The following is a 19,309-nucleotide window of genomic DNA, read 5'->3' on the forward strand; positions in this document are numbered from 1 at the left end:
CCAGCATCAGCCAGTGATGGAGCTCAGTGCAGAGCTGCAGCGGGCAGCCACCCGCTGCCCAGGGCAGGCAGGGACTCACGGGGGAGGCAGATGGGGCCAGGGGACATGCGGGGGAGGGGGTGCGCGTGGGTAGCAGGTGGAGCCAGGGGAGAGACCTGACCCCGAACATTGGTGGAGCTGGGTCCCTGGGCTCTGAGTTTGCTGGAGCCCGGGCACTAAGGGCCCATACAATTCGCCACCCCTAGCGACAATGGTGCCCCTAATGTGGACACGATCTGTCGACACAGGGAGCAAATGTAAACTCGCATTGGGGTCATTGCTTTTTGTCGATTTTTTCGTGTCGACATTAGTTTCATCGACCAAACTTGCCAATGGAGGCAGCAGCATCATGTAACAGGGTTTATCACTAACTCAGACCCAGGGGCCGCAGAGTTTCTAATTCCTGTTCTGTATTCTCCCCACTTCTCCCAGCACCAGCCACAAACGCTCTCAGCTGCTCCATCCCCTTCCCTCCATCCCAACCTCAGCTGCCGCCCTCACTGGGACAGGGGCTTTCAGAACCAGCCCCCAGCCAGCCCCAGGCTCTGCACAGACTGGGCGGGGGAGAGAGGAGCTGATGTTAACCCTTCGCTAGCCCTGGCTCTGTCTCCCCTGACCCCTAGGCTGTGACACTGGGGGTGACTCGCTGCAGCTCAGCACAGGCCCTGCTAGGAGCAGCAGGAAGGAAACGCCCCAGCTCCAGCCAAACAGGCTCCTCTCAGCGCAGGAAAGTGAAACGAACCCGCAGCGGCTGGGTCCAGGTGTGGCGGGGCCATGGCTGCCGGGAACCTAGCTGGGAGCTTCCAGGACGAAGTGACTTGCTCCATCTGCCTGGAGTATTTCACAGATCCGGTGACCATTGAGTGTGGGCACAACTTCTGCCGGGCCTGCATCAGCCAGTGCTGGGGGGAGCTGGAGCCAAACTTCTCCTGCCCCCAGTGCAGAGAAACCGCCCTGCAGAGAGACCTGCGTCCCCACGGGCAGCTGGGGAACCTGGCGGAGCTAGTGACACGCCTGAGGCTGCAGGCGGAGCCAGAGCCTGAGGGGCAGAGAGTGGGTGACAGGCACCAGGAGGCTCTGAAACTCTCCTGCGAGGAGGATCAAACCCCCCTTTGCTTGATGTGTGACCGATCCTGGGTGCACCGCACTCACACGGTGGTTCCCATGGAGGAGGCTACCCAGGAGCACAGGGTAGGGAACAGTTATCTGCATGGCTAGAAGTTACAGGGGCAGCTTCTCTGCAGCTACAGAGCCCCCCTGTGTGTCTGACCAGCCCTGGGTTACAGCCAGGGAGCTGCCTAATAACGGGATTGTTGTGCAGTGGGAATTTTTCATAATATTTTGGATGAATATTGTGTGTGCCTCAGTGTCCCCTATGTGGTGCATGTTTAACACCCACAGCTGTCGTCAGCTGGGATCAAAGAGGGGGACCTGTGGAGTTTAATGGACGAGCCTCTACTGCGTGAGCTAAAAGACCTGTTCTCCTCTCCAAGACTGTAGGAGGTTCACACATCTTTAGTTGGTCTAGGTGCTGCTGAAGGGGGACAGAGCACCACACCAAGCAGGCATGGGTTACACATGGCTAAGGCTATGAGTTTTTCACAGAGGTTGCAGAAGTCACGGAATCCGTGACTTCCAGAGACCTCTGTGACTTCAGCTCGTAGCTCCAAGCGAGCCCCCACAGCTGCCTAGCCACTGTGAGAGGTGTGGGGACCCCGCAGCTGAACTCCCCATGGACAGGTCACGGGCTTCTGTGAATTTTTCTTTATTGCCCGTGACCTGCCGTGACTTTTACTAAAAATATCCCGGACAAAATCTTAGCCTTACTCATGGTTAAGTAGGTGAGGGGAGGGGGGAAAGGTGTTACTTGTAGAGACCCAGAGATACAGGCATGAGGGACAGCTGGCTGCCTGGGGCCCCATGCCCATGGTGTGTCCCAGAACACAATGGCCATTCCAATTGCCTGGACATTTGGCACCAAACAATAAATGACCATGGATGGCCCACCCTCCATGGGAAGCCAGCCAAGTGTGCCCAGCTGGAGGACAAAGGACTGGGCTGGGGTTCTAAGTGTGGTCAGCTGGAGGCAGGAGAGGAGCTTGTGGGCTTGGACGACAGAGGGGACAGAGGGCTCTGGGACTGACCCAGATGGACCTTTCCGTTCTCTGTGTTCACTAAGCACTGTCTGTGCTGTGTTCCAGACATGTCAAAAAACAGGGAGAGTCAATTATTTTTTATTAAGGTCCAAATTTCTTGGTCAAGGCATAGTCAAGGTCCAGACTTCAGAGAAAATAATAAAAAATAATAACAATCATGATCATAATAAAATAATAAAAAGATTTCAGGATCTGCTCAAAAGCATCTGGTGGTCCAGATTTGGCCCGCGGTCTGCCTGTTGACTGCCCCTGTAATAACCCCCCCTGCTTTTACAATGCTAGCTGAGAGTCACTCCAGGGTAAGGAAGTGGGGGTACATGGCTCCCTTGGGGCCTACAAGTCTCCCTTGGGTGTCCAACTCAGGTGGACTTGCTGATTTGAAGCAGGGGTGCTGAAGGCTCTGAGATTCAGAGTCAGGAGGCGGTGAAGCCAAGTGACTTTCCTCATTGGAAAAAGTGTGACCTTAAGGGGGTTGCCACACCAAAGAGCTCCTCCCAGGGACTGTTCAAGAGCACCAGACCTATGGCAGGGAAACAGCCTGGAGATGATGGTGCTGGGACGGAGTGGGCCAGGGCCAGCAGCTCTGCCGGGGAGCTACCTTGGAGCTGAGGTCACTTTTTCAGAGGGTTGGAGAAGGGGGACCTGCTCCCACAGCCTCACTCTGCTCAGTGATGATGTTATCGCTGGACACAAACCAGTGACCCCAAACCAGCCCCCAGAGCCATTGTTTGTTTGCAGGAGCAAATCCTGACCCGCCAGCAGCATCTGTGGGAGGAGACAGAAGAGCTCCTGGGCCTGAAATCCGACTGGGACAAGGAGAGTGAGAGGCTCCTGGTAGGTGCCCTGCCCTGCCCGGACGCTTTGCACAGGGGTGTCAGCAACAGCAGCAGGGGGTCTCTGCGCTGCTTGGGGTCTGGGTCATTCAGAAGGTTAAAGGGTTTCCAGGGTCACTACAGGGAGACAGGTCAGGGTCATTTTAACCAGTGCAGGGCAGACTCTGCTCTCAGGTACCAGGTGTACATCAGGAGTGAGCCCACCGAAGTCAGTGGGGTCAGGGTCAGACTCCTCTGGGACTCTGATGTTAGTTCCCACTGGGGTCAATGGGTTTACACCAGGGTAGCTGGGAGCAGCCTCTGGCTCTGTCTCTCTAGCACGGGGGAGGGGGAAAGGGGGGGCAGAGGGAGAGGCCAGTAAAACACTGAATAGGCACAGATGTGGCAGGGGTCAGGGCAGAGCAGGGGGAGACTTTTGCTGATCACAGGGTTCAGAGTTCAGGAGTGTCAGACGTTCCAGTGATGCCATTGGGCAGTTTGGGAAGCACCATTTGCCACGGCCTGGTCTGCACTTCACTCTGGTGCTGGGACAGTGGTGGGGACGGGCTGGGGGCTGGTGATTTTGGGTCACATTTTTATACTAGCAAAAGCTCTAGTGTAGCCACAGTTACTCTGGCAAAGAGATTGAATGAAACGCTCTGTGGAGCCCGGACAAGGCTTTGTACCATTTCCCATGACACCCGCTCTCCCCGTGTCCCTGCCCTGCCCCTGCGTCTCTCTGTGCACCCCAGAGGCAGACGGAAGTGGAGCGGCCGCTGGTGGTGTCCAAGTGCGAGGGGCTGCACCAGTTTCTGGCTGAACAGGAGCGCCTCCTCCTAGCCTGGCTGGGAGAGCTGGACGAGGAGATTGGGAGGAGGAGGGAGGAAAATGCCACCCACCTGGGTGAGGATATTTCCCGGCTCAGCGCCCTGATCACGGAGCTGGAGGGGAAGCGTCAGCAGCCGGTGCTGGAATTGCTGCAGGTGAGACAGTGTCAGATGCACCCAGAGCCCAGTGCAGGGAGGGGACGGCCCCTGAGTCACTCGGGCTGACAGGGTAACTCAGTGCAGGGAGCACGGCCCGGGGCGTCTGCAGGGCCAGGGGCCCAGGGCTGCAGAGACGCAGGAGTTTGGGCTGTTGGGGAGGTGGAGGGAGGCTGGTGAAAGGCTGTTCCAGCCCCAGCCCTGGGGCTCAGTGCAGGGGGCCCAGCCGTCTCTGCAGGGCAGCTGGTGTGAACGGGGCTCTGCTCCCACTAGCACAGCCCTTCAAAGTCTCCACCCCACTGGGGGAGCAGCCTGTGGGGCCGGGGCTGGGGGAGCAGAGTGACCCGTCTGGGGCAGGGGGCCAGCTGGGCCATGGCCACTGACTCTCTGCTCTGTCTCTCCTTCCCCTCTAGGGTACGTCCAGGCTCCGTCTGCCCCTCACGCCCCGTTGTGCTGGGAAGAGACTCAGAGCCCCGGCTACAGACCCAGCCCCCAGCGGCCCACCCGTGGGACAGTCTCACCCTCTGGATGCAGCCCCCCTCCGTCCCCATCGCCCTGAGGCTGAAGCCACTGGGTCTGTGTGACCCACCCTGGGGAGGGGAGTGCCCCACAGCTCTGGGCTGCAGAACCCTCCCTGGGGGCCTGGCTGGCTCAGGGGATCATTAATGGGGCTGGGGGCCTGTCACTCCAAGGGCCCAGCTAGGACCTGGCCCCAGCTCTGTCATGGCCCAAAGCCTGTCCCGTGTGAAGGGGATGCTAGGGCCTGTGGGGAAAGAGCTGAGTGTCGCAGCCAGGCCCTAGTGGGGCAGTGTCTCGGTCCCAGAACCCCCACCCCATGGGGAATGACCAGGCCCTTTGGAGGCTGAGAGGAGAAGCTGAGGAGAAGCTGGGCCTGGAGAATGGGCCCCTCTCTCATCCCTGGGAGAAGCCCCTCCAGGCCCTTGTGGGGAACGTGGGGCTGGGCCTGGTGTGAGGGGAGCTGGGGCTGGCCCTGCCCAGGCTGGGTTTTCTCTCTGGATGGAGAGGCCGATCCTGGCAGATTGTGCAGGCAGTAAATTCCCTGGGAAATAGAGGTCATGGCCCCGTTAGCCCTGCCTGTGGCCCAGCTCCCACCCACTCCCCATCTGGCTCTGGAGGGCAGGAACTTAGGGCCGAGGAATGGGAGGAATAAACACGCTCGTGTCTCTGCAGGGATGAGAAGGCCATGTCTCCGCATCCGGTGCCCGAGTCCCCTGAGCTGGAAAAGAGAATCCTGGATTTCCCTCGAGAGAACAATCTCCAGGAGGCTGTGATGGGATTCCTGGGTAAGGGGCGCTGCTGGGGGCAGGGGGAGGGATTTGGCCCAGCAGGTTGGGTTATTATCAGTTCCTGTGTGCCCGTATTACTCGTGGATCAGAGCTTCATTCAGAGCACTGTGACTGCCCAGCCCAGAGAGGCCCAGATCCTGGGAGAGCCCTTGGGGTCCCAGCTTCCCTGGCTGCTTAGAGCAGAGCCCAAAGGGGAAGATTTCAGGAGAGCAGATAATTCATAATCATGAATCTGTGCGCCCAGTGCTGTCTCCTGCTCTCTCCCTGGCTATCTGAGCGCAGGGGCGGGTGCTCTTGGTTAACAGGAGACGTTATCACGGATTCTCAGCCTCCCTGACTGACACCAGCTGAGCCTCAGGGCCCTAGTGTTTAAGCACCTTGGGCCACACTTTCAATGGTATTTAGGTGTCTGGTGGGAACCTCCAAAGCACCTAACTCCTATGGACTTGCCTAACCTGCTTCAGCCCTTTTGAAAATCCCATTCAGTGTCTACCTGCATCTTTAGGTGCCTAAATATCTAGGAGAAGCTCCCTCCTCGTGCCTTGTGCCTTGGTCGCCAGCCTGTCCTGTGATGTTGTATCAGCTTGAAAGAGCTGTGACTCTAGTAGTGGTGAGACAGGGATTGTGACTAATTATTCTTTCTCTATCTCTCCTGCCAGAGGGGCTGGCTGCAGAGAGAGGTGAGACTCCCGGGTCTCTGTGCTAGGGCAGGGCACGACAGCTGCTGGGAGCTTGTTCCCCTGTATGGAGCAGCTCCCAGGCTGGGCGTGTGTGCACAGGGGAGAAACCCAGCACGGGAATGTGGGACAAAAAAGAGGAGGGGGAGTTGGAGCCTGTTGAGCCCTGGTCTGTTGTGAGATGGTGCAGAGCCGGGTGCTGTGGGGAGCAGGCCCATGTACGGACCTGGCTATAGCTGCTGCTGAACAGTCAGGTCTGTTTGTGTCAGGACTTTGGGTCTGCCCCACAGTCTCTGCAACGAACCCTGCTCTGGGTGACTCTGCTGTGTGAATTCTCACCTCTCTTTCTCTGCCAGTTGTTCCAGGACTCACAAGAGGATATGCAGGTAACTGAGGCCAATCCTGTATCAGTGACTCCAGCCCCCTCCCTTGGAAGAGGTTCCAGGCTGCTCCTGGCACCACCCCCAAATGATGCCTGAGACCTGGGTTCCCGGCTGGCTGGGCACAGGGTCTCCAGCAGGGCTGTAGGTGCTGGTACCGCGCTCGCTGCCAGAGCTCCCAGCCCCTGACCCAGCCTGGCCTATTGCCCCAGCGCTGACCCCTCCCCTGCAGGTGGGGACCCTGTCGCTCTGCCTGGCTGAGCCCCCCTCTCTGCTGCTGCCTCTGCTGCTGGGCTCGCAGGCTCAGTCCATGCCAGGACCCATGCGGCGCTGCTGGGGCTGCTCCTCCCTCGGCACCTGGATTCTCTGTGTCGGGGACAAATGGCCGGGTGAGTGGGCAGGGATCTGCTCAGAGACACATGCCCTGTGCTGCACCCAGAGGGCAGACACCAGCCAGGGCCGGGCAGCAAAGCACCACCGTGCTGGGATTAACCCTTTCCTTCCACCCACCCTACCAGCCCCAGTGCCACTCGACTGCCTGAACTCTGATCCCAAGGACCCGTGTCCTACAGCTTGGGGGAGTCGCTGGGTGAATGTGTGGGGCAGTAACCAGGGCTCCCTGCGTCCCAGGGTCCCCGTGTGCAATGGGGAAGGACCTGCGCTGTCACAGGCAGGCTGGGCCCTGACTCCCCTTAAAGGGCTGGCCCCCATGACCTCCCTTACCTGGTTCCCCAAAGCCGAACTCTACCTAAAGGCAGGATTGACCCTGGCTAACACTCGGTTATGTTCTGCAGCCAGGGGGCACTTCCTGCCCGACTGCCACAAGGAATCCTACAAGGCCCTTTTGACCATATTTTTATTCTCATCACTGAATTGTGAAAAAATGTAGAGACCGGGAGTTGTGTTCCCCACAGTCCTATGTCACTCATGTGATGGGCAAAATCCCCCCTAGTCTTCACCATGGCGTAGTTCAGAACAGCTTATACTCTGTAAGTCAGGCCCTCTGGCCGTAGCAGAGGTAGGCAATAGCATTGGGCTTCCACCGCTGCTGTCATGCTGCTGTGACAAATACGCACTGGCTACAGAGCTTCCCTCTCAGCCAGGTACACACCAGGTGTGTTCATCCCAAGGCCCTTCAATGCTCTGCCAGGTCTGGCTGGAGTCAGTTTAAATAAGGGCTGTTACACACAGCACCGCCTAGTGGCTGAACAGTAAAATACAGTTTAGTGTTCCATGACAAAAAGAAAAGGAGTACTTGTGGCACCTTAGAGACTAACCAATTTATTTGAGCATGAGCTTTCGTGAGCCACAGCCGAGCTGTGGCTCACGAAAGCTCATGCTCAAATAAATTGGTTAGTCTCTAAGGTGCCACAAGTACTCCTTTTCTTTTTGCGAATACAGACTAACACGGCTGTTCCTCTGAAACCTGTTCCATGACAGGTTTCAGAGTAACAGCCGTGTTAGTCTGTATTCGCAAAAAGAACGAAGAGTACTTGTGGCACCTTAGAGACTAACCAATTTATTTGAGCATAAGCTTTCGTGGGCTAGAACTCACTTCATCAGATGCATGGAGTGGAACATACAATAGGAAGATAGATAGATAGATAGATATAGATATACAGAGAACATGAAAAGATGGAGGTTGCCGTACCAATTCTAAGAGGTTAATCAGCTAAGGTGAGCTATTATCAGCAGGAGAAAAAAAACATTTTTAGTGATAATCAGGATGGCCTATTTCAAACAGTTGATAAGAAGGTGTGAGTAACAGTAGGGGGAACTTACATTGGGATGTAGATATCAGTTTGTGTAATGACCCAGCCACTCCCAGTCTTTATTCAAGCCTAATTTAATGGTATCTAGTTTGTCAATTAATTCCAGTTCAGCAGTTTCTCGTTGGAGTCTGTTTTTGAAGTTTTTTTGTTGAAGAATTGCCACTTTTAAGTCTGTTACTGAGTGACCAGAGAGACTGAAGTGTTCTCCGACTGGTTTTTGAATGTTATAATTCTTGACATCTGATTTGTGTCCATTTATTCTTTTGCATAGAGACTGTCCGGTTTGGCCAATGTACATGGCAGAGGGGCATTGCTGGCACATGATGGCATATATCATATTGGTAGATGTGCAAGTGAACGAGCCCCTGATGGTGTGGCTGATGTGATTAGGTCCTATGATGGTGTCCCCTGAATAGATATGTGGACAGAGTTGGCAACGGGCTTTGTTGCAAGGATAGGTTCCTGAGTTAGTGTTTTTGTTGTGTGGTGTGTGGTTGCTGGTGAGTATTTGCTTCAGGCTGGGGGGCTGTCTGTAAGCGAGGACTGGCCTATCTCCCAAGATCTGCGAGAGTGAGGGATCGTCCTTCAGGATAGGTTGTAGATCTTTGATGATGTGCTGGAGAGGTTTTAGTTGGGGGCTGAAGGTGATGGCTAGTGGCGTTCTGTTATTTTCTTTGTTGGGCCTGTCCTGTAGTAGGTGACTTCTGGGTACTCTTCTGGCTCTGTCAATCTGTTTCTTCACTTCAGCAGGTGGGTATTGTAGTTTTAAGAATGCTTGATAGAGATTTTATTGGTGTTTGTCTCTGTCTGAGGGATTGGAACAAATGTGGTTGTATCTTAGAGCTTGGCTGAACACAGTGGATCATGTGGTGTGTCCTGGATGGATGCTGGAGGCATGTAGGTAAGTATAGCAGTCAGTAGGTTTCACTTGGTATAGGGTGGTGTTTATGTGACCATCACTTATTAGCACCGTAGTGTCCAGGAAGTGGATCGCTTGTGTGGACTGGTCGAGGCTGAAGTTGATGGTGGGATGGAAATTGTTGAAATCCTGCTGGAATTCCTAAAGGGCTTCTTTTCCATGGGTCCAGATGATGAAGATGTCATCAATGTAGCGCAAGTAGAGTAGGGGCGTTAGGGGACGAGAGCTGAGGAAGCGTTGTTCTAAGTCAGCCATAAAAATGTTGGCATACTGTGGGGCCATGCGGGTACCCATAGCAGTGCCACTGATTTGAAGGTATATATTGTCCCCAAATGTGAAATAGTTGTTGGTGAGGACAAAGTCCAGCCACCAGGTTTGCTGTGACATTATTGGGGATACTGTATCTATGTCACTCATGCGACTGTATCCCCACGCTGATTCTGTAACTCTCCCCAGTGGACATGACTCTGGATCCAGACATGGCTCATCCCGACCTCGTCCTGTCTGAGGATCGGAAACGTGTGAGATGTGGAGATAAATGCCAGGATCTGCCCGGCAATCCTGAGAGATTTGATCCTTTGCCCAGTGTCCTGGGCACTGAGGGATTCACGGGCGGGTGGCGTCAATGGGAGGTGGAGGTGGGAGATAATCCTCACTGGATTCTGGGGGTTTGCAGGGAATCTGTGACCAGGAAAAAGTGGATTGTTGCATCACCTAGCAATGGATACTGGGCCGTGTGACTGAGGGATGGGGAATACAAGGGCCTCACCTCCCCCTTGACTCTGCTCCCCGTGAGTCTCAGACCCAGCCAGGTGGGGATTTTCCAGGACTCTGAGTGGGGCGAGGTCTCATTTTACAAAGTGACTGACAGGTCCCATCTCTTCACTTTCACTGACACCTTCTCCAGGACCCTTATTTCTATACTGGTCTCAATGCTGACAGTAAAAATGCGGCTCCCCTGATAATCAGCCCGGTCCCAGCTCAGGCTGGAGAGAATCTCAGTCCCTGACAGTGACCCTGCGGCAGAGACTGTCCCCTCTGAGTGCAGGCTAGCCCCCAGGCCTGTTCCCGTGGGGAGGGTGTAAAGGGCATCACCTGCCTCCCCCAACCTTCAGCTCCCAGCCCCAGGCCTGTGAGCTGTGAAAGGGGAGAGGGGGAGAGAAGGGGTGGAGGGAGCTAGCTGCTGGTCTGTGGGGTAAGGGGCTGTGGGTTGGGTGGGTGCAGTGTCAGAGGTGGATGCTGAAGGTGGGGAGGGAAGGGGAGATCCATGATCACAGGAGGAAGACTGGGAGGGAGATATAATGAGGGGGGAGGGGAGAGAGGCCCAAGGAGGAAGAGCCCCTGGCAAAATGACCCAGGGGGGAGAGGAGTCCAGTGAGTGTGATGGGGCCAGTGAGCGATGGGAATAGCCCGATACTTCCTGCCCCTTGGGGAGTCTCTGCCCATGGAGGGGGTGAAACAGCCACAGGGGCAGTGTGGGTGCAGGAGTGAGATCGCCGGGGCCCTGCTGTAGGGGTAGCTCTGCGCTGCAGACTCGGCTGTGGGGGGGGCAGGGCGGGGCAGGGGAGCTGGTCCCAGCGCGATGGAGGGAGGGGTGGGGAGAGCTGGGGAAGGGGATTCAGTGGCTGGCCAGGGGAAGGGGAGTGAGAGCCCAGCCCCAGGGCAGTATGAGCGAGGGGCCCAGGCTCAAATCTCCATTAAAGTTTGCCTTGTCTATGTAGCATCATTTGTACAGGCAGTTCTTGACTTTATGACATTCAACTTATGAAACACAGCACTTACGACATTCTGAATTGATCCCCTGAGTTGACTTATGAAGATTGGTTTAAACTTTACGATGTTTCAACTTACGACGCAATTTTCAGGAACCAATTGTGTCATTAATTATTATTAATTAAACTGTCAGACAGGTTTGTTCTGTTACAATGTACATGTGTCATAAACATCACAACTACGCACATGTGCAGCTGCTGTCTCTCTCTCTCTCCTTATTGTCTTGACTGGTTCCCTCTGGAAGCTAGGGCACATGCAGGACTCACACTGCACCTTTGCCAAGTAATAGGTGAAAAAAATGATAGGACAGAATTAATAAAGCAAAATATTTCAATAACTCACACAAGATAATAATATTCCTAGAACTTCTGCTACTATTAATTCATGTGATTTGCAGCTTTCTAGCTACATATAATCATTAATCAAGATATGACCCTCCCCCCTTTCTTGTTCTCCTTCTCACAATCAATTAACAAACCATGGTCCCCAACCTCAAATTCTGTTTTCCTATATATCGAAATCTCTTCTACCAGATCCTTTTGTGTTTGTTTTTCTTTAGAAATATTATTCACAGCCAATGTGCTGTCTGTGTCCACTGCTGATTTTAATGGGCTCTTTGTGTTCTTGGTTTTCAAGACACAACAAAAGTAATTTGGTAAAGAAACAGAGAAGGGGTGTGTGGGGTGGAAATGGGGCTTTTGTTGGTGTTCTCAGGATTCCGGTGGCAGGTAAGTCACAGACGGATGCTCTGGGTTGGCAGGTCAGCCATGGAAGCCATTACCCGGGGCTCAGGCTCCTCTTCCAGTCTGTGGTCTGGGATGTCATCTGGCTGGTCTGGTCCCTCTGCTCTCCAGTCTCCCTCAGGCTGGGCAGAGCTGGATGGGTCATCTTCTCTTACTGTGCTGGTGCCGTGTGGGCGGCTGATCTTAGGGTCAAATGGAAATCCAGGAGAGAGACAGGCCAGGAGGACAAATAGTGGGGGTAGAAGGAACACACAAGGGAAGGGGAGAGAGAGCAGGCTCTCACGTGTCTCCAGATGGCATGTCTGGTGTGACAGTGGTGGCTGGGTGTCCCCACTGATGTGCAGAGGTCTGGGCTTCCTGATGATGCGATGACTTTTGAGATCCCCGGGTGAAGGACAAAGTCCCTGGGGTGGTGGTGACAGTTGCCCCCCTCTGGGAATCCCGCAGTCCCCCCACATGTTCCTGCCCCACAAAGTATCTTTTGAAGGGCCCCTGAAAGAGGGTGATGGACAGAATTGTCCATCCTCTTATTCTTCTGTTCACCAATTAGGCCTCACTTCCAATTTTTGGCCCATTAAATTCTGGTTCCCCACTCTTTTTGTTTACTAGAGATGGTCTCAACACCATCCTTCAGGTGCATCAGAAAAGCCCTGCTTGTTTAGATTCATTTAGTTTTTCTGTTTTTCACTTTTACCGGTTTTTTATAAACAGTCTTATGTAACAGGCTGAGTTGGACTTTTGTTACCTTTTCCCTTTGGTGTTTATTATTGCAGGTGCCATAAACATACAGCTAAGGATAGCCTAAAATCCCTCCTTTACCTGTAAAGGGTTAAGAAACTCAGGTAACCTGGTTGGCACCTGACCAAAAGGACCAATGAGAGGAGAAGATACTTTCAAAATCTGTGGGGGCAGGGGGTTTGCTTTTGTTCTCTTTGTTGTTTGCTCTGGGGTCAGTGAGGAACCAGGACAGGGAAAATACATCTCCCTGAGCCATATCTGAATTAAGCATCTAATTTTACAGAAATAGTAAGTAATAGCAAGGAAATGCATTAGATTATCTTTTGTTTCAGCTTGTGAATTTTCCCTGTGCTAAGAGGGAGGTTTATCCCTGTTTTTGTAACTTTAAGTTTTGCCTAGAGGGGAATCCTCTGTGTTTTGAATCTGATTGCCCTGTGAGATTATCTCCCATTCTAATTTTACATAGGTGTTTCTTTTACTTTTCTTTTTAATAAAGTTCTGATTTCTTTAAGAATCTAATGGGTGCCGGCAACAGCTTTTGGCGTCTCAACGTGGGGCGACGACACTGCAATTTAGCCTTGCCTGGATCCCTTCCGGCGGTCGAGGATTGCAGCAACAACCAACACCCAGCGCGCACCGGTGAGTTCATCGGGGGCCTTGGAGGAGATGCAGTTTGATCGACACTGGCGGGCACAACGGTGCAACGCACCCACATAGTGGAGAAGCAGCTGTGGGCAACGGTGGGGAACCAATCCCTTGGATAAGGTAAGAACCTTTTGAAATCCGGTTTGTATGCTCTGTTGGAACCTGGGGACGCCCAGAGTTACCTTGTAGGTATGGGACAGGAACAGAGCACGGGAGGTAGGGTATGGTGCACACCCCTAGAGTGTATTTTAGTAAATTGGAAGGTATTTGGGTCAGATCCAATGACTAAGGGTAAATTGAAGCGATTTTGTACGGTTGACTGGCCTCAGTACCAATTAGAGGACCAGGAACAGTAGCCTCCCGGAGGATCACTAAATCATAATACAATCCTCCAGTTACTCCTGTTCTGTCAGTGAACGGGGAAGTGAAATGAGCATTCGTATGCTTACTTGTTTATGACCTTGTAGTCTCCTACTGATATTTTATGACGCTGTAATTTAATCCCGATTGGCCCGATAGCAATTAATGTCAGTCCCCAGACCCCCACCCCAAATGTAATGGCAGATCCGGTGTCTCCTTCGGCCCTTACACCCACACAGAGTGAGGCTCCTTCGGCCCCTACACCCACACAGAGTGTGTCCCCTTCGGCCCCTACACCCACACAGAGCAAGGCTCAGAGTAAGATTCCTAGTGAAGCTCATAGTGAGGTTCGAGCTCCATCTGCTGGACTATACCTGTTACTTACCGAGACTAAAATCACCCGTAATGCAATAGAAAGGACAAGCTCTTACCATGCAGGTCTATACTCATGCACCTTTTAATCCTATGGACCTGGCCGCTTTCAAAGCACAGGCTGGAGAATTTTCTATCAACCCAAGCAAGTTTGTATTGGTTTTTGAGGGATGTCTTAGTAGCTACAAGCCAGACTGGGATGATTGTAATGTCCTTCTGCCAACATTATTGACTGCGGTTGAACGAGAACAGGTCATAGCTAAAGCAAGGGAGGAAGCAAAGAGGCGATATGACCAGGACCGTAACAATATCCCGACCCCAGATTATCAGGTTCCTATAAAGAATCCTAGGTGGAACCCAAATGGCAATCAGGCTATGACCCACCTCACCTCCTATAAGGAGCTGCTACTGTATGGAGTCCGTCATGCAGCTGTCAGACAGAATAATTGGACTAAACCATATGAGGTAGCACAGGATCCAAAGGAAAGCCCTGGAGCCTTTTTACAGCGTATTCGAGACACGATCCGACAGTATACCAATTCAGATCCTAATGATCCACAAACTGAGGCAATTATTAAAGGAGTATTTACAAGCAGGGCAGCCCCCGACATTAAGAGAAAGCTACAGAAAAAGGAGGATTTGATGGGTATGACCATGGCACAGATTTTAGAAGCAGCAAATCGAGTGTATAGTTTAAGAGAAGTGGAGAAGGAGAAGAAGCAAGTGAGATTGATGGTAGCGGTGGTGCAGACAGGCACGAAGGGAAGTGAACGAGAAGGAAGGGGCCGTGGATGCGGACATCCAGGCCCGCGGGAGAGACGACTGGGGTGCAATCAGTGTGCCCTGTGTTGGCAAGAGGGACACTGGAAGAATGAGTGCCCAAACAAGAAGGAAAGGGGGGGTACCTCTATGATGGCGATAGAAGAACAGGAATAGGGGTGTCAGGGGAGACGGATCATCCTACCCCCGGAACCCCGAGTAAAAATGCGGGTGGGAAATGAAGAAATAGATTTTTTAGTAGACTCTGGAGCGGCGCGAACTGCTGTAAATCAACCCCTTCGGTTGCCAGTAGCAGACTCCCTCACTGTGACAGGAGCCACAGGCAAAGATACCAAGCAAAGCTCTTAGAGAACCCTGAGGTCACGCTGCAGCCTTGTCCATCCCTTAACCCTGCCACCCTCTTACCAGAAACTGAGAAACAGGAACATGACTGTTTGGAGATCATAGATGCCCAATATTCTAGCCGCCCGGACTTGAAGGATGTGCCCCTCCCAAATGCAGATTATGAGTGGTACACTGATGGCAGCAGCATGGTGATAAATGGGCAAAGAAGGGCGGGTTATGCTTTTGGGGTGCTGCATGCTCATGCTGGCCTGTGGAAGCAGAGGGGAATGCTGACAGCCCAAGGCTCCCCAGTCAAGTACGGGCCCCAAATTCTTCGGCTTCTAGAGGCAGTGCAACTCCCTTTGGAAGTGGCAGTGGTACACTGTAAGGCCCATCAGAGGGAGGATCAAAATGTGACCGGGGTAATGCCAGGGCATATAGAGAGGCGAAGCATGCTGCCACCCTGATGTCCCCTCAGACTGAGAACACCTATATGCATGCCCTTATCCCATCAGTGGGGGAGCTCCCAACCCCTCAGTATTCTGGGGAAGAGAAACAGCTAGCTGACAAACTTGGTCTCCAGGAAAAGGAGGGATGGCTTCATTCCCTGGAAGGGAAAGTCCTCTTACCAAAGGGCCTAATTCTGCCAGTATTACAGAAATTACATCAAACCACTCATGCTGGCAGGGAGGCACTTATCCAACTAATGGGAAAGTACTTCATTCAACCTCCAGACTCCAACCCCTGGCTGCCCAGGTACAAGCGGATTGCTTAGTTTGTCAAAAGAATAACCCCCAACCAGGACACCCAGTACCACCAGCGGCCCTGGAACCCACTCCAGGCCCCAGACGGGTGTGGCAAATAGACTTTACTGAGTTTCCCCAGACCCAAGGGTTCAAGTATCTCCTTGTTATAGTGAATAGATTCAGCGGATGGCCGGAAGCCTTTCCATGTCGCAATTGCACTGCCAGGACAGTGGCTCTCAAGTTTGTTAAAGAGATTATTGCTCGCTTTGGACTTCCCCAGTGGATGGAATCTGACTATGGAACACACTTCACGTCAAAAATCGTCCAAAGCACCTCAGACGCCTTACAGATTCCTGGAAACTCCGTACACCCTGGAGACCGCAAGCCAGTGGGGTAGTGGAGCGGACCAATCAGACCCTTAAGCGACATCTCTCGAAAGTATGCCAGGAGGCCTCCCTACGGTGGCCTGATGCCCTGCCCCTAGTTCTGCTCTGCATCCGTGCTCTCCCAAAGGGTAGATTAGGGCTCAGTCCCTTTGAAATTATGTTTGAAAGGGCATGGCCTATGAATGGTACACCGGTTGTGTCAGGGGGAGAGTGGGAATTGGGGAATGGGTTTTTGTCTCAGTATATGTGTTCCCTGTCTGCTGTTCTTTTGTCTCTTCACAGGTATACTAAGGATTCCCAGCCTCTACCCTTGGATTCGCCCATCCACTCCCTGCAGCCTGGTGATTCAGTGCGTGTACGTACCTGGAAAGACGAGCCCCTCCAGGAAAAGTGGAAGGGACCCTATACCGTCCTGCTGGTCTCCCACATGGCAGCAAAGGTCGAGGGACACAAGAATTGGATTCATTATACCCGGCTGAAAGCGGTGTCAACCCCCCCCCCCCCCGGCTGAAAGGTGGACCGTGCATTCAGCCCCCTCCACTGAGGATCTTGGACTAAAATTACTATTTAAACGGCAGCCCGCCGGGAAGGCAGGAAAATAGATGGGAGGGTATATTTTATTCCCCCTCTTGGCCATGTGCCTAACTGGTACTGCTGTTTCAGGCATTGTACCCGTAAATACCTGGCTGGCACTGGCCCAGAGTGCAGTGAACGCAACGTCATTCTCAGAGAACCTTATTCTCAGAGAGTGAGGCAGCAGCTCTGGCCTTTTCCTTAGTTGGTATCCCTGGGCTTGTGGTGCATAATTATCACGCAGTAGAGCACCTTGCCTGCACGGTGGCAAAGGCCATTAACTTAACCTCAACCGTCCTGGCCCAACTCTCACATGAGTTAGGAGAAGTACGTCAGGGTATGCTGCAGAACAGGCTGGCTGTGGACTATTTGCTTCTACGCCATGGTCACCTATGCCAGGAGTTTGCCGGCATGTGTTGCTTTAATATAACAGATGCAGGGCCATCTGTAGAAGCTGATTTACAATGCCTAAAGCAGCTGGTAAAGGGCATTCATTAGCAAACTAGGGAGGATTGGCTACGCTCTTTATTTTCTGGTTGGGGCCTTTCCCCATGGCTAAGTGGGTTCTTTAGCCTATTATTTAAGGGTTTTTTCCCCTGTATTAATCATGTTATGTTTACTGTGTTGTATGTGGTCCTGTGTAAAAATACTTATTTTGCATAGTTTTGAAAATTTTAATTTTATGCATAACCCGCTAGTAAGTAAATAAAGATGAGAAGACTCAAGCAATAGAAATGAGTATTCTCAAAGGAGGGAATTGTTGGAGACCCCAGGGCATGGCCACTAGTTAAGTCGAGGGGATGGAAGGCCATAAGGGTCGAGGAAGTCTCTTTGCTGAAGGCCTAAGGGCTTCGTCTCACCCCCCCCTTAATAGAATTCAGGCCTGGCTGGTTTGAGTAAGCTCTTTTGCTCTTAAAACAATGTTGCAGCCGTAGATAATGCCTCATAGTGTAAGGTTTGCTGACGCCAAGCTAAAGATAATAGGAGATAGTTACAAGGCCAGACAGAATGTGCTGGTTGTTTAAGTTGTTAGGAATGCTTGTTAGAGGTTGCAGGAAATACACATTGTTGTAACCCATATAAGGAAGGCAGAGTATTTGTGCAAAGTTTTAATTGGCTGATGTGTAGTGCAGTAGCATTAAGAAATATAAAAGTGTGTGTAAAGACCTGCTCTGGTGTGCAGGATTTGAGATTCTATTCTCCCTGTACCTTGTTTGCAGCTGCAAATAAACTTTTCTGCTTCTCCACCCCATTGTGATTATTGAGTGAAACACACCGGGTAACGAACCCCTGCTGTTGTTTTGCCTCTCGGCACTGGGTGCCGGCAACAGTTTCAGCTTGTGAATTTTTCCTGTGCTAAAAGGGAGGTTTATCCCTGTTTTTGTAACTTTAAGTTTTGCCTAGAGGGGAATCCTCTGTGTTTTGAATCTGATTGCCCTGTGAGATTATCTCCCATTCTAATTTTACATAGGTGTTTCTTTTACTTTTCTTTCTAATAAAGTTCTGTTTTCTTTAAGAATCTGATTGGAGGTTTTAGTGTCCCTAAAAACCCAAAGTTGGTCTGTGCTCATCTTGTTTATTCTCAAGCCTCCCCAGGAAAGGGGGTGTAGGGCTTGGGGGGATATTAGGTGGGAGATAGGGCTCCAAGTGGCCCGCCATAAATGTTTGAATCACTTGGTGGTGGCAGCGTTTACCTAATCCAAAGTACAAGGGAGAATTTGTGACTTGGGGAATTTTTAACCTAAACTGGTAAAAATAAGCTTAGGGGGTCTTTCATGCGGGTCCCCACATCTGTACCCTAAAGTTCAGAGTGGGGAGGGAACCCTGACAGCAGGTGATTAAATCATTTCAGAAACTTCCATCCACTTTCCCATAGTTAGGCCTACCTCAGTTGTGAGCCTAACAGGCCCCAATTATTACAACAACGTCACCTCATCCTTCTGTGTCTTGCTCATGGATCTACAGGATCTGTGCTGTGCCCCCACAGGAACCCTTTCTGTGTGGCAGACCCCCTGTCAGGGTTCCTTCCCCATTCTCAACTCTGGGGTACAGATGTGGGGACCTGCATGAAGGACCCCCTAAGCTTATTTTTATCAGCTTAGGTTAAAATCTTCCCCAAGGCACAAATTCCTTCCTTGCCTTAATATCGCTGCCACCATCAAGTGATTTAAACAAACATTCAGAGAGGGCCACTTGGAGCCTTACTTTCCCCAAATATCCCCCCAAGTCCCTACACCCCCTTTCCTGGGGAGGCTTGAGAATGATATCCTCACCAATTGGTATAGGTGAACACAGACCCAAACCCTTGGATCTTAAGAACAATGAAAAAATCAATCGGGTTCTTAAAAGAAGAATTTTAATTAAAGAAAAGGTAAAAGAATCACCTCTATAAAATCAGGATGGTAAGTACTTTACAGAATAACAAAAGACCCAAAAACACAGAGGATTTCCCCTCTAGGCAAAACTTAAAGTTATAAAAACAGGGATAAACCTCCCTCTTAGCACAGGGAAAATTCACAAGCTAAAACAAAAGAAAACCTAATGCATTTCTTTCCTATTACTTACTATTTCTGCAATACTAGATGCTTAGTTCAGATATAGCTTAGGGAGATGTATTTTTCCCTGCCCTGTTTCCTGGCTGGATCCGAGAGACACAGACAAAAAACCTTTCCCCACAGATTTGAAAGTATCTTCTCCCCTTATTGGTCCTTTTGGTCAGGTTCCAACCAGGTTATCTGAGCTTCTTAACCCTTTACAGGTAAAAGAGGAATTAACCCTTTACAGGGTAAAGAGGGATTTTATGCTACCCTTAGCTGTATGGTTA

At 51.8% G+C, this 19,309-nt stretch overlaps 1 pseudogene; it reads left to right on the top strand.

The window, feature by feature from the left end:
* The first annotated feature begins 813 nt into the window (after positions 1-813).
* On the top strand, positions 814-10,054 carry LOC125645023 (E3 ubiquitin-protein ligase TRIM39-like; annotated as a pseudogene).
* The last annotated feature ends 9,255 nt before the right edge of the window (positions 10,055-19,309 follow it).

Source organism: Caretta caretta, chromosome 11 (assembly GCF_965140235.1).
Source record: "Caretta caretta isolate rCarCar2 chromosome 11, rCarCar1.hap1, whole genome shotgun sequence".
In the NCBI taxonomy this organism is placed as follows: domain Eukaryota; kingdom Metazoa; phylum Chordata; order Testudines; family Cheloniidae; genus Caretta; species Caretta caretta.